This window comes from Anarrhichthys ocellatus, unplaced genomic scaffold (genome assembly GCF_004355925.1).
Source record: "Anarrhichthys ocellatus isolate YVR2014 unplaced genomic scaffold, GSC_Weel_1.0 scaffold32, whole genome shotgun sequence".
Lineage (NCBI taxonomy): Eukaryota > Metazoa > Chordata > Actinopteri > Perciformes > Anarhichadidae > Anarrhichthys > Anarrhichthys ocellatus.
Window position 1 is genome coordinate 1560235 of NW_022280062.1, and position 14744 is coordinate 1574978.

Consider the following 14744-nt stretch of genomic DNA (forward strand, 5'->3'; position numbering starts at 1 on the left):
CACTGTAAAAATAAATTGTAATAATCCAAGATTATCTTTTTACCATCTTAATCTTGGAAACTGGATTGTCTTTAATAATCACCAGAGATACATGTAAGTCTAAATTGAGGCAAAGAAATTCAAAGAAAATGGGACGACACTACAACTAAGCGAAGACTAACACACAAAATTCTCTCAGGAATCATGTGAAACATGCGGGAGCATGCAGGGAACAAAAACACACATTATGTAACGCATGTTTTTATATTGATATGGTTTACATACTTTACATATAATGTGTCTTCTCTATGTTATACTTTACTGGCATCAACATAACTCAGACTCACGGATTACTACGCCAATCCTTTGATGAATATGTCTTGTCTACTTTATGAGCAGCGGCGGTGTTTGTTGGCTCATTCTTCATCTGGCACATTGGGACTATTTTGTTATTAAGGGCAACGGTTCGATTTCAGCTTAGATGGAGGACTTGGGGTTCAACAGTACAAAAACCCTCATCCCGGTCCTTTACTCAGCAAACCCGCTTTCTTCTTGGATTTTTTTCTCCACCTCTGCTCAGACTGGCTGCTCTGCCAGCCTGCGACTGACCCCTCACCTCCCACTGACCCGTCACCTGCAGACACTCTCTGTGGCTGCCTTTGATGCCATGTTTGCTCTTATGTACAGTAGGGGTTAATCACACACCTTGAGAGAGCGACTTGGAATTCCATACAATGGGTCCGCTGGCCTGTGTTTGAGGGATTAGAGATTAAAGGGCAGCCAGTGTGTGAGGTAAACAGCAGAGGACAATATTCTACTGACTCCACTTTTAGTCAGCGGATGTTGATGTCAGTCGTCTTTCTTTCTAAGGGATAGTTATCACTGAAAGGCCGGGGGCTGCCAAGAGTGTGTGTATTCTCTCCTGGAATTCCCTACAGTTGGGTATGAAAGAAGTGTCAATTTTAAAGTATAAATGTGTCCTATGTTACATTACTTGCTGTCTTTAATGATGGTATATAGTTATATACATGATGTTGTAGATATACAGCTAGGCTTAATGGTGGTAACTTTGACCAACTTCTTTATTAATATTGATATGGTGTATTTTAATGTGAGTTCAGGTTTTATTTGACTTACATCATTTATTGTCTGGATCGGCAGTTCTTGTGTTTACATACTTTATCTTCTTTGGACCTTCTTTCCTCCTTCCTTTTTCTCTTTTCATAGACCTGAGCAATGAATTTTAAAGCAATTGTACTTTGTTATTTTACCAAGATGGCTGTTTAATATGGCTGCATATGAATATCAATGCTGCCATACCATGTAGTGATCATGGTTAGGTTAGTTAGTTATTGGGATCTTTGGTTAGTCTTAGGTGTTTAACAGATTGTGAATATGTAAAATACCCTACATGCACTTTTCTAAATCAAGACAACATGTTGGTAAACATAGATTTGAAATATTATCTACTTAATGTCTGGGCCCTGTTCTCAGGGTGTCCCATTTCCCATATCTCCATTGTGTCTTATGATTGTACTTGTATAATGTATTTCAACTTTGTTGTGAATAAACTGAACTGAACGTTAATTATCAGATTTTTAATGCAATAAAATATTTAAATCACACACGCACCACAAAAGAAAATACGAGGCCCCACCTCACCGAACTCAAAGCCTCAATGAAAAATAATTGTTACCACAAAGTTGTGGTGCCTTATAGTAGTTTTACATGTTTCAATGTTGTCAACCATTTATGGAAACCTTTTATCCAAATTAAACAAAGATGTTTTGCAGTGAAACCTAGGATAGCTCGGCCATAACCACCGCAAATATGCCACATCTGTCTCGCTAATGTTCCCCTCTCATTCTCAGAAGAGTGTGGGGAAAAAACAACGTCATTGATCTTCTTATCTGGGAAATAACCCAACATGTTTAATATTCATTCAATCTTTCAGCTTCGGCGCAAAAGCTTGCTCGCGCTGAAAGACGAGCTCCTAAGAACAGAAAACATATTCCCTCGATCGCTGAGCGCCGTGCTTAGGAATGGTGTTGTTTGAACGTTAATTGTAACAAGACACTCCCTCAAGAACATGGTCATTCACACGCTAATTGAAACTGAAGTACATGAGTTATAGTGTAATAATTTCTCTTAAAAAGCACCATTCATTTTTGTGACAGCAGAAAACAAAACAAAACTGAAACGGTAGACATCGTCTCATGGGAAGATATCTGCAACACATGATGAATGGACAGTGAATGCAGATCCCGAAATAGGGACTGATTAAAGAAGATTCATAGCTAAGGAATCCACATTGATCAGGAGCTGGCCCTGATCAATGTGGTGCCAAAGGGAAAAGCCTTAGCTGCTGCCTTACAGCCAGTTTCACCATTAATCATTGTGTTCACGCACACGGATACTGTTAGGCTTTGTGTCCTTGAGATTAAACTATGCGGATCACACTTGAAATAAAAACTGTTTATCAAAATCATGTTGTTGGTTATTCCTAAAACACCTATTTAGTAGCTATTGGGGTGATGCTGTCTGCAACCCATAAAAAAGGGCCTATTTATTTAACAGGCTACATAGTTATGTTGTTGTGGCCTTTTTTGTATTATTTTAAAATAATAGTATTATCAGGAATAGCTGCACAACCATAAGGCATATATACATATATCTTTTAATCGGTTCATTTATTTTTTTAGATTTTAATGTTTTGTTCCTTGACATATAGTATACATCAGTAGATATCCTATTTGTAAATTGTGAAGCTTTTATGTGTCCTACAAAAAGGCGGATCCTGACAAAAGGCAAAATTCGACAACTAAACCACATCACGCTGAACACTAGACGGCCTTTAGTTTAGTGGTGGTGACATAAAGTCATGCGACTCATGTAGTTCGTTAGCTATTTACTTCTGCCGATTGCATTCACGCTTCAAAAATCATAAACGTAGTGTTCATTTGTGAAGATAATGTTGCGGAACAAAACCTGTAAGTATCATAAATGTTTGTTTGCCACAGAGCTTTGTTCCTGCAACATTTCAAAATCCACTGGATAACTCCCATCGTCTTTTTGTTGAGGGAACCAGTGTGATGCTAACTTCCAGGTTGGTCTACAGACATACGTCATCCCAACAACAATCTGTCAACAAGCACAAACATGTGATGCACACTGTGATAGATTACACAAGTTAAGCAAGTGTCAAAAGTTGATTATGGATTTTTGGCCGGAATCAATAGCTGCTTAGAGTGTTTTTGGAAAACACGTCCAAAAGACAGACACAACAACATGGTTTATGATGTAAGGTTCATTTGATAACACAGTAAATTAACACACACACACACACACACACACACTGGTGCGTCTATTTAAATCTCTGACAATTCATTCAAGATAATCATAATACCGTTTTGTAGGTAAAATCTTCCATCTGTAAAAAAATATCTTCCTTTGAAAGGTACAAGTATAAAGCAATGATGAAATGGAAATACTCAAGTAAAGTACTCTGCATGTGATGAGCCTGACATCAGCCTGTAATAAAGCATTTACTACATTCCCAGTGTTACTGTGACAGCAGCACGCCGATGATGAATCCATTCTTTTTAATCAAAATACCGCCTGAGCACTCAATGATTTCAGGGTGAATCATGTTGTGACAATGTTTACCTCGGCCCTCAGCCTCTCACAAGTTGTGAAATACAACAGGAAATTCATAGGGGGACAGCAGGGAGTGGGGCTGCACACAACATTATGTCTGTCATTACATTATTCTTTTAGACCACAACACCTGATGAGCACCGTCACTGACTTTTCCAGTCCCACACGGTTCTCTTAACGTGCCTCCACAAACTCCTATAACTCTTTCTCGTTGACATGAAGTGGGTGTGATGGTGATGTTTGTTAAAGAAATGACTCACCAAAAATGTAACTTTTCTAAATTTGAGTCACATGTGTAGTCACTTTAAAAAACAATCGTCTGTGACGTCTCATTTGGTCCCAACGCTCCACGTCTGTGGGTCGGGCTGATGTCGGACTGATCATCGGATCTTGGCTAACAAGCTAATTTTAACAAGCTTCACTGTATGTCTTGACTGACACCAGATTTAATAGGCCGCGGTTAACTTTATTATTTCTTGGTGAGCTACTCCTTTAAACCCTTGTTGGATGTTATTCATCAGCTGGAGGTGGACAGGTGCATCTCTCATAAAAAAAATTAAAAAAACCCACAGCTACACCCTCAGCTGGCTGGGAGTTTTTCTTCATGTTGGGGTGAATTGCTGTGCAGAAATTAAATAAATCCCCGCTGGCTTGTTTAAACCTGTTTTATTTCGTAACAATTGTTACGATGCAGTGTTTGATTATATGTCATGTGTGAGCAAGAAGGGTCTGATTTCATCTTTTTCTTTTGTTGCCTTTCATCACTGAGCTAGAGACAAACATGTGCCACTATCAAGAAGCATTTCATGCTTTGAGTGATAAGACGTTTGAACGTGAAATCTGTTTTAAAATAGGTTGATTCACCTACCTTCCACTAGAATCGACTTCATTTTAAGTGGAGAGAGGTGATGCTTTAGAGTGGCCACACAATAACGTTTTTCTCCACAGTGTTGAAAGACATGAAGCCTCTGGTTTCAAAGGGAATTTCTGATGAGATTTCTGAGAAGAGGTGTTTGTAGAGTCAGATCCTGCCGGTGAACGGGCCTGGTTTGCTCTTTGCACAACGTCTTCATCCCTCCATCCCTCTGGAATCTGATGACAAACTAGGTTTAACCTCCCAGCTGTGAGTAGCATGAGTTCAGCTTCTTATTGCTCCGTGTGGAGGAGTTGCTTGTCTGGTGAGAGATGAATTCTAGTTCTGATTCAGGACAGAAGGAGGTATGGATTTAGGTTTCTTCCGGCATGCAAGCACCTTTAGTCACTGTAGCAGACATGCACATGCATGACTCTGCAATTTAAAATCCCCTTTTGTTTAAAAAACAAAAGGGGATTTCTCTAGTTTTTTGCATTAGATAAATGTTCCACTGTGTTCACCAGCTAGTTGCTAAATGTCCCACATTTGTTGCTCGACAGGTAGCAAGAAAATAGGTTTATAAGCGCTTCTTTGCTGAAAGCAGCTGCTGTAAAAGGTGCTAATGAGAGCAGTGAGAGTGAACAAAAACAGTAAGGTTGTGGGACATAATCAAAACTATGAGCTGGAAAAATGCTCAAACACTTGCCAGAGTTGTGCTATTGCTGTAATGCCAAATAGTGCCACAAGGTGGTGGTTCTTTTTGTTATCATGCACTGAGAGTTGAGAGTTGTTTTTATTATACTGCTATCAATTAGCAGACTCTTAAAACCGATGTAACTGACGCTTTTGCGGCATCTATTGTTAGCTCTTAAGGAGGCGCCATTGTTGTTTGCAATGAACTGTTGCCTCTTTGTGTTCTTTGTTGCTAGCTGGGCACAACACATGAAGCCTGACGAGATGGATTTTTGTGTGATATGTGATATCAATCGCACAATGTCCGGCTTGCATGCAAGGTCAATGTTGTGTATCCATCACCGTGAACATCAAGTCTTTTGTTATTATCACTAGCAGAGCAGAGCATTGAGTTGCCCCTCTGGTGTTGAAATGAATAGACAACAATGGATATCTGAAATACTTGAAGTAGATTCAAATTAGGATTAACAGGATTGTTAGCAAAATGATTGGTTGTGATGTCAAGTGATTTGCGTTGGGCTGAAACATGCAGAACCACTGGTATGGCCCTTTAAAGTGTACTATAGCCTACATGTTCTGTGTTTGCAGAGCTCTGGTCACTGGTTTGCTGGAAAGATCTACATGACGCTGGCCAGTGTACGCTGGTTTAAATATAGTCTCAGGAGGAGATAAAAACAAGTGAAAGCTCAATTATCTCTACTTCAAAGCAGCCAAATTGTCAATACTTCCCCGTGCCATTTCAAGTTGTGCCAGTTCTTTCATCTCAGCCCATGGTGCTTTAGGGCCAGGCACTTACATGGAGTCAGGAAGTCATTGGCACTGTTCGGCATACAGGGATGTCGGCAAGGCACTGTATAGTATATAGAGACAATCATCCTTGTAAAGGCATTTATTCAACCAGACCTTGTTTCTGTACTTCATGATTTAATGGTGTCCTTTTGTCGGTGCTAACTTGTCTCTTAGCTTCACTGACTTTCAATTAATGGCTCAAGACGAGAAGAAATCCTGTTGTATACTACCCCTGCTGAGGAAAACCCCTGACCATACAGAAACCTGATCTTTCTCTTATAGTCACCACTTGGTGCCACCAGCTACACATTCACATGACAAATCGTGCACATTTCCAGCCTAGGTGTTTCCTCCCAAAACCATTTCACAGACAAAAGAAACCAAAAAGTGCTGATGTAGCATGAAGGATGGTGTTTTCATAAGTAGTTCGGCGTCTCTGTCACAACGCCTGCCACACACCACTATCCATTATCTTTCCGTGGGACAGGGGAAGTTCTCTTGGGGACCTATTGTATGCCCGGTGGAGTTTTGACTATGTGTTTGTGGCACCTCTACTGTGCATACAGGAGGTGTCGGGAGACCACGGCTGGAGTCTGGGATCCCAGAGGAAAGTCTTGGCTCCAGGGGGCCTGTCCTCCCCTCCAGCCCTTGCTGGGCTGCTGGGGAAGCCAGGAGTAGGATGGGAAGGAGGGGGGGCCAGCATAGAAGCAAATGAGTAGAAGAGGTGCTAGGCCGGCTCTTGCCCTCTCACTGACAGGATCTGGTCAATGTCCTGCCGCCAAGGGTCGCGGCCCAGCTTACGCACACAAACTTATCTCCAGTGCATCTGCCGGGCCGCCTGCGCAGTCAGGCTGTCTCCATTGCGGGCCACTGACGTTTTCCTGCTGGGGGTGAGAGGAGGATGGTGGGAGGATAGAGGGAGGAAGGGAGAAGGGTGGGGGAGATGAAGGGGGGAGAGAGGGAGCTTGAGGCAGGGAGGGACAGGAGGGGGCTCAATGTGAGACTGCCCCTGTAGAGCCGTGCCAAGTCGCTGAGCTATATGGAAAACACAGGCCGCCTCCAGGGTAACAGAACCACTTCTGATTTTCTACAAACAAAAATAGCTCCGATGTCTGGCTACGACCTCTCTAGTCTCTGGCCCTCGTCGCTCTCTGTGTGTCTGTCACATTCAAATTCCCACACGAAGACAAAGCTCATGTTCGAACCTAAACAGCCCTCAAGAACAACTTCAGTCACTGTTGAGAAGGGGGGGAAAAAGAACACAGAAATTTAATAATTATGTGGAGCCGAGCGTATTTTTCATTCCTTCTCCTCTCTCGGATGGAGATGACCTCTTGGCGACCAATTGTGTGGACCTCAATCGAGGTCCCTTTGGTGAGCCATTTCATCATTTAAACAGCACAAGATCCAATTCTCATGACCTAATGCGTTGTAGAATGCCTGAAATCTGCTGCTTGTGTTTTCTCTTCTCTCCCTCAACCCTTTCTCATCAGCAGCAACAGGGATCCATGGCAGGCAGCTGTTGGGACAAGGTGGTGAGCTCGCAGACGAGACAGGACTGAAATATGTGAACTTTAATAATGTCAGTAAAATATAATTTGCTTTTTTTAATCGTTCTTTTGGCATTTCTGTCTTTATTTGATAGCTTATAGTGTAGATGCAGACGGGAAACACAGGGGAAAAAAGGGGTACGACGTCTAACAAGGCTACCAAGGTAGAAACAAATCAGGGACGGCAACATTTAGTTTACATTCCGTTTTCTAATTTTGGCCTTCATATCCATGTATATAACATTGTACCACGGTGACATTGCCAGTCTGTCGGGGCAAGAAACAACAAATCAGACAGGTATTACACAAACCAACAGTTTATCTAAACAACTTTATTTAAAGTAAAGCTGACAGTGAGCACACTCAAAATGTTGGTATCAATCTGTCATTGCACTAGAAACCTATGTGCTTGCAAAACTATGACAAGTATGTTAGGTCAAAGTTGAACCAGGGAGTCTGTAAACTGTGATGAATGTTTACAATTGACAATTTGGATAATAATGTAACCTTTGTTTGCTCCTTCAAATATGTTTGGCTAACCTGGGGTTTTGGTTTGAATCCCAATCGTTTCGTCACACTAGAACGTAGGTTTTGGACGATGTCCAAATTAATCGTTACTGTCGTTTCAATGGCAACGTTGCATCTGTGCATGGAAACTGCTGTGCGGTCAGAGTTAGGGAAAGATGGTTGGTTACGGTACAACATCCAAACTCTGGTCCTTTACATGACATTTAGACTTACATTTGGCACTGAATGTCAGGAGTAAATTGTCAGAACAGTATGGGCTGTAATTTAAACCTATATGGTCGTGTTCCTTTCCCAGTCTGGCTTCTTTTGACAATGTCACTGTGTTTCCTTATCTCCGAATTTAGTTGAGTTCAACACTTATTACCAATAGGGATAATGGACAAAACTACAACCCAAATTGTAGTAAACCCAAATGATCATTTAATGCCTATAAAGAGCTGAGTACATTACTTGAATAAACCTCCCAGAATTGTTTTTTTGCATCTATTTTACAGATCAAATCGGCAGCTCCTGATAGAAGAAAAACAACTCTAAACTGATCTCTTTTAGTTTTTAGCTTCCTTGGCTTTGATTCTTTCGTGGTCTGCGGGTCAGTTACCGTTTGCCTGTAAAACAGAGCACTATTCCCCCCTATACTAATTCTAAAGTCCCAAGACCTGCAATAGATCCTCCAAGTCCGACATGACAGCACACTCAACACTGACACATGCACACCTATAAACCTTACGCACACAACTCCCCTCATCTGCTACTCATTGGGTGCACTGTTAAAGCAGGACATTTAACACAAAGGTGAAAACGTGCGATGGATGTTTACAAGGCGAAGTTTAGCAACGTGACCTCCAACGCTAAAACTGCTTGACAGTGACTGAAGGGGGAAGGGAGCAGCAGGGCAAGGGCCTGATTATGGCGAACTGCTCTTCAACCTTTAAACGAAAGAAATTGCCTCCTATTCCTCAATTGTGAAGCTGATAGGAAGTAACTTAAATGAGTAAGTTCTCCCTCCAATTTGCACCTCAGTTCAGAGATTTTAGGCAACGTTTTTAGCATGTAGTTAGGAAGGAGGGTGCAGGGAGAGGAATAAGGAGAAGACCGGAGGAGAGACGACCTCCTTAATGTACATTCTGTTCTGCTTTGGCTGTGATTCCCAAGGTTGCCTGTCCAGGGTGTGTGTGTGTAGGTGTGTGTGTGAGTGTGTTAGTGTGTGGTGGTGCCAGGCACAGCATTTCTTCTGGCTCACACAGTGTTGACCCTGCCCTGTACTCTCCTCCTACTATGGGCGAGGCTTGGTGGTGAAGCACGTAGCAACACTGTGCTTCATACTGATATGTGCATACACAGATAGGCCAACAGACAGACACACACACACACACACACACACACACACACACACTCTCTCTCTCTCAAAGAATAAAGACTGTGACGTTAGCTCCTTGCAGTCAAAGTTCAGAATCTGCAGAAATGTATTCTGCTTTTTAATGTTTATTTCTCCAATATTTTTGCTTTTAGCAAGTAGCAAAAACCTCAGCTGCAGTCTTTCAGCATGTTATTCATGAACTACTAGACAATGAGGCTGCTACTCAAAACAGTGTAGTAGCTTTATTAATGACAAGGTGTAGAAACATCAGCACGGGTCACATTTCTCTTCCACTTTATAGCTATTATGGATTGACTGCTTTAGAGGAAGAGAAGAATTCAAATAAAAGTCTTTTCTTCCCTTCATCTCTACCCTCCATTAACATCACCCGACACTTTCAACCACAGATTTTATAAGTGAGACAAATATTGCAATTGCGAGGTATGTGAAAGTACATTCCTGCAAATGCTTTACCCTGATTTAAGACTTTCTTGCCCAAGTTTGAGTCTTTAAAACCTCACTGCTCATGTGTGCAAGCCCACGTCGTCCGATCGTATCTTGCAGCCAGTTCACTTAACGTCTCTCACCCACTCGATTCCAAATGAATATAAATGAGTGTTTTCATTGTGAGACAGAACGAAAACAGCAAAGTATGTTACCGAAAACACTGGCTAATACTCTTAAAAGGAGCAAACTCGTCTGAAAGAAAAACAAAAATAGGAAATTCTTGCAAAAAAACAAAATAAAGTCGTGGCCAAATTGTTTTTTATGTCTGCATTTGGTGTTCAAACTGCAGAAGAGCAAAAAGATGATAAGGAAGAGCATTGGCATGAATGGTTAATAGTTAATTATCATACTGTAGTCCACATTCATTTATATGAATTTAAAATGTGTTTGTTTTAGACGTTTAGCTGTTAAATCATCCAAAGCATGTTACAATACATGCACCAGTGAAACAGGCCTACATTCCTCGACTAAAAACATTACAAAGTGACTAATAGGAAGGAGTGCAAAGGTCAAAGCAACAGGAACAAGTCACTGGATGTGACATGAATTTGTGCAAAAGCAGTTCAGATTTTCACATACAAGATCAACTATAGATCCCATCTTACTATTCAACAAGAAATATAAAAATAATATCTGACCTAATGTTCCCAACAAGTGATTTCGTCATTGTTGTGGAATTCTTAAAGATGCCAGGAACATGTCAGAAATATAAAGGAGGTTTTGAATAACTTTAACTCTGCCTGCCTCATGGTCGGACGGAAAGCGTGTGCTCATGTGTTTATGGCAACAGATGATGCTGCTGAACATTTACCGTTCATATACAGAGACATGTATGACAAAATCATATTTTGTAATCCATACGTAATTTATTAATCATGGTGGATGGTCATGATATGAGTATCAGCTAGCTGACTGAAGCTGTCAGATGTAAGGCAGACGTCACAGAGCCTCAAATGTCTTCTTCTGGATCTGAAGGTTGTCTCAGTGTAAATCTCTCAGTTCAGGACACGGGCTGACCCTCAGAGTTAGCCTTTGTTTGGCAGACGCCTTGGCCCCCTTTAATCTTGTGAAGAGATAAATCCTTTGATGGACCTGGCCTGACTCAGTTGAAAGTGCTGCCCAGCCATCTCCATAGATCAACACAATATACGACATGTTTGATGTTGGGGGGCTGTGGCACGCGGGTGGGCTCTTTCTCCACGACCTATAGCAGACTCATCAATCCCGGGCCACAACCGCAGACCCCAACAGCCCTACACGCCTCCTGTCCCCTCCTCCTCCTCCTCCTCCTCCTCCTCCAACCGTGAACCCGACCACAACCAGCCCTGCCCTCTTGACCACAGAGCTCTAACACTCAACCAGGATAAGCATATCTGTGTGTGTCAGGCACAAACAGGCAGACTCTGAGATGGCAAGCGTTTGATAGCCTTCACAGACACATTCCTTATTCAATATACCTGACTCTAAGAAAAGAATACTTTTGACATTTGGGGAATCATGATCACTAACTCACTATTCGCAGAGAGTCAGGGGGCTAGTCGTCTGGCAACCTCTGTGACGACAAGACTCCAGGAAGTCACTGCACAAGAAATAGTCTGGCTCATGAACCCACATTGTGTTTTTGTTTTTTTTGCCCTTTCAGATTAAACAAACAAGATTATTTACAAGAATTAGTGAGCTTCAGAGGTGACCGATAGTGGATTGTGTTACCTTTAGACAGAGCCAGGCTAGCTGTTTCTGGGTACCCAGAGCTATATGACTTTATCACCGTAGTTAACATGTGCAAATTAGTGCTGAACTTGAGATTACAAGTTGTCTTCATACATTTAAACCGTACTTTTAACTCGTAGGTAGCATATGGTTCATGGTTTGCGGTAAGCTAACGTTCGGAGGTTGCAATAATAATAAAATAAGCAAACTGCAAAAATCACTCTGTTTGTTCGGGTGTCTTTAACCACAAAATAATGCAGTGCAGCGGCAGGGCACCTTGTTTTTTCAACTCTGATCAGGGTTATGGATCAGGGTGTTGTAGATCTTCTCATGTCAATTTCAACAAGACAGGAAATAAGTACATATCCCAAAGAGCAGTGCAGGTTATTTCCTCATCTTCCTCGGTGAAATGTTGACTCATCGACACTCCCTGGACAGCATAAAAACACATTTTGCTTAATCTGTTTGATCTTATTATCCATGATTTTTTATTGTATGAAAGTGAATGGTCCTTTCCACTGAGTACATCACTGGTCTATAAAAGCCAACGATTTAACTGAGGTGAACTTCAGGGAGCTCTCTCGATCCCTCTGATAAGACCCTGGTCCCATTAAGACGAGCTGTCCCTGTGCGAGAGCTCAGCGCTGGCCTCACACACTCGCTCTTATCTAAATCCTTCATCAACAGGCACCTAATCTGACCACGGCCGCTAATGTTGATAGATTTGATTCTCCACTGGGGAATATGGGAGAATTCAGTGTCAAAAATCAAACAAACCATTTCATTATCTCATCGTACATAGGATCAGGTATTATGGACTGTATATTATATGTTATATATAGTTTTCTTGCTTGTGTGCAGTAAGAGTTAATAAGGCACTCTAAAGGTGATGCTGTCATGCTTTACTGGGCCATATAGTTGTATGCGTGTGCTTGTATATGTGTGACACATGTAAAGAGTGAGTCCCGGCAAGACCAACTAAGGCAAGCAGCGACATTAGCACCCTTGAAATAGCTTGGCAGGCATTTTAATTGCTTTACCCTGCAATGGCTCAAAATGTTATTGGTGTAAAAAAGAAAAAGGGTGAAACCTTTCCCAGGCATAGGATTACCAGAAACACTAACTGAACGTCACTGACAGGGAGTTTCTCCAAGTGAGAGCTAAATTGCACGATTTTAATAACAATAAATACCTGAACGACTGAATTATATTCCCTATTGTTGTCTCTGATCTTTGCCCTCTCCCTTCCACATTCTGTCCTCTCACCTTAATCCCATTTGTCTTTTAAACTAATAATAATAACTGGGCTTATAATTACACAGTATTGTGTTTCTACCTCTTGGGGCAGTGAGGGAAATTTATGATGCATGTTTGTCTTTAATCATTGTGAAAGTAAGAGCAGAGTCATGTGCATGAAGCCTCACAATGAGGTGCTGAAGTACTTCATGAGTAGGAAGCTTCACACAAACACAGGAAGCTCAGAGTTTCTCATCGTCTTTGCTGCGGCGCTGCAGGGACTGATGGGCCGCTCAGATTAACTGGGGCCAAAGAACCTGCAGTTCTTACACATTATTGTTGCTCAGGCTGATACACAGGGAGGCATCAGAGTATAGATCTGCAGGGTATGGAGTTGTTATCCCAAGCTAAATGTTAAATGTAGATTATTGTATATATAGCATTCTGGTTGTTGAGTGTTGGAGACACTTTCCTTGTACAAAAAGTAGTCAAAATTTAAAACTTCTTTGGTTGTTTTTTTGGGAGCACAAGTGAAGTCAAATTAATATTTATAGCAAAAACTCTTCCTGAAGATTATTCATCAGTTGTGATATGTCTGTATATATCATTAACCTTAGAGGATGAGTGACTAACACAACATCATCAGTGCCTTTGACCTGTGTTAGTTATATTATATCAGCAATAAAACACACCACCAGGGATTTTAAGGCACATACAGTGAAATTATGATGTTTCTCCACTCAGGGGTTTTATACACTTGAGTTATATGTGCTCCTTTGTGAAACGTATAATGGAAGAAACATGCAGCAAAGTACAGATTTGAGGTCCAAGAGTGATCTCTAGTGGTAAAGAAGTGATATGTTGTTTGCAGTCTCAACAAAGCAAATTATACACCAACACAACCTTTATTAATGATTTAATCAAGACTAATTTAAGATATTTTGTTTGTTTTGTAAGACCAACTCTACTGATGAGGACGGGGTTAATAGTGTTTTGGCTTAATACAAGTTATCTGTCTCTATCATTTCTTTATGGCTTCTGCAACATTTAGGTTTGTGTCCCATTGTAAAGGAATTTAACATTTTATCTATTTATACACATATATGATCACAAATGGTTAAAGTGAACATTTCCTAAATTTGATTTTGACTGATTGATGAACTTTAGTTGTCACAACTATAGTTTGTTTTTGGTCTCACATTACTATCAGACATTGTTGCTGCCATAATACTTGCTTGTGGGACTAGGACTTTACCAGAGTGCATGAGAGAGATAAAGAGGTTTCATTACATTTGGATCTCGTGATGATGTTGAACAGGAGGAACATGCCTGTGAACTACTGGGTTAAATGTCTTCCTCACGTAGCAGTATAGTCATGAGTGTGATTGTAATTATGAACATGTCAGTTTATCACATGGACAATTGGTTTTGAAGCAAGGAGAAGTGCATATTTGTAAAACAAGGTTAAAACCCAAATTGTTTATCATTCCCAAGATTCCCTTTGGTTTTTTGGCCCCATGTGAAAATGTTAAGACTTTTAGTTCATATTGTGCTCACAGGGAGTGTAATCCTAACTAAAGTTGTTTGAATTGACCCAAACGGACACACAGGAAACCTAATAAAATGTATTTATGGGAGCACTGATTGTGTTCTGGGTCTAATGAAGAAGCTCACATGTGCTTTCTGCTGCTTACATACCTTTTTGTTCCCCCAGTTTAATCTGGCCAAGGCAGGGAGTATTTAACGTCACTTTATTTGCCAAATAGTGCAAACAACAAACCCATTTTGTCAAACAAATGCGTAATTAATTTGGGGAATAAGCAGCATTCCCCACGCGGCTGTGTCCCTTTAATGTTTTACTCAATGCTATCTTAAAATGAAGAAC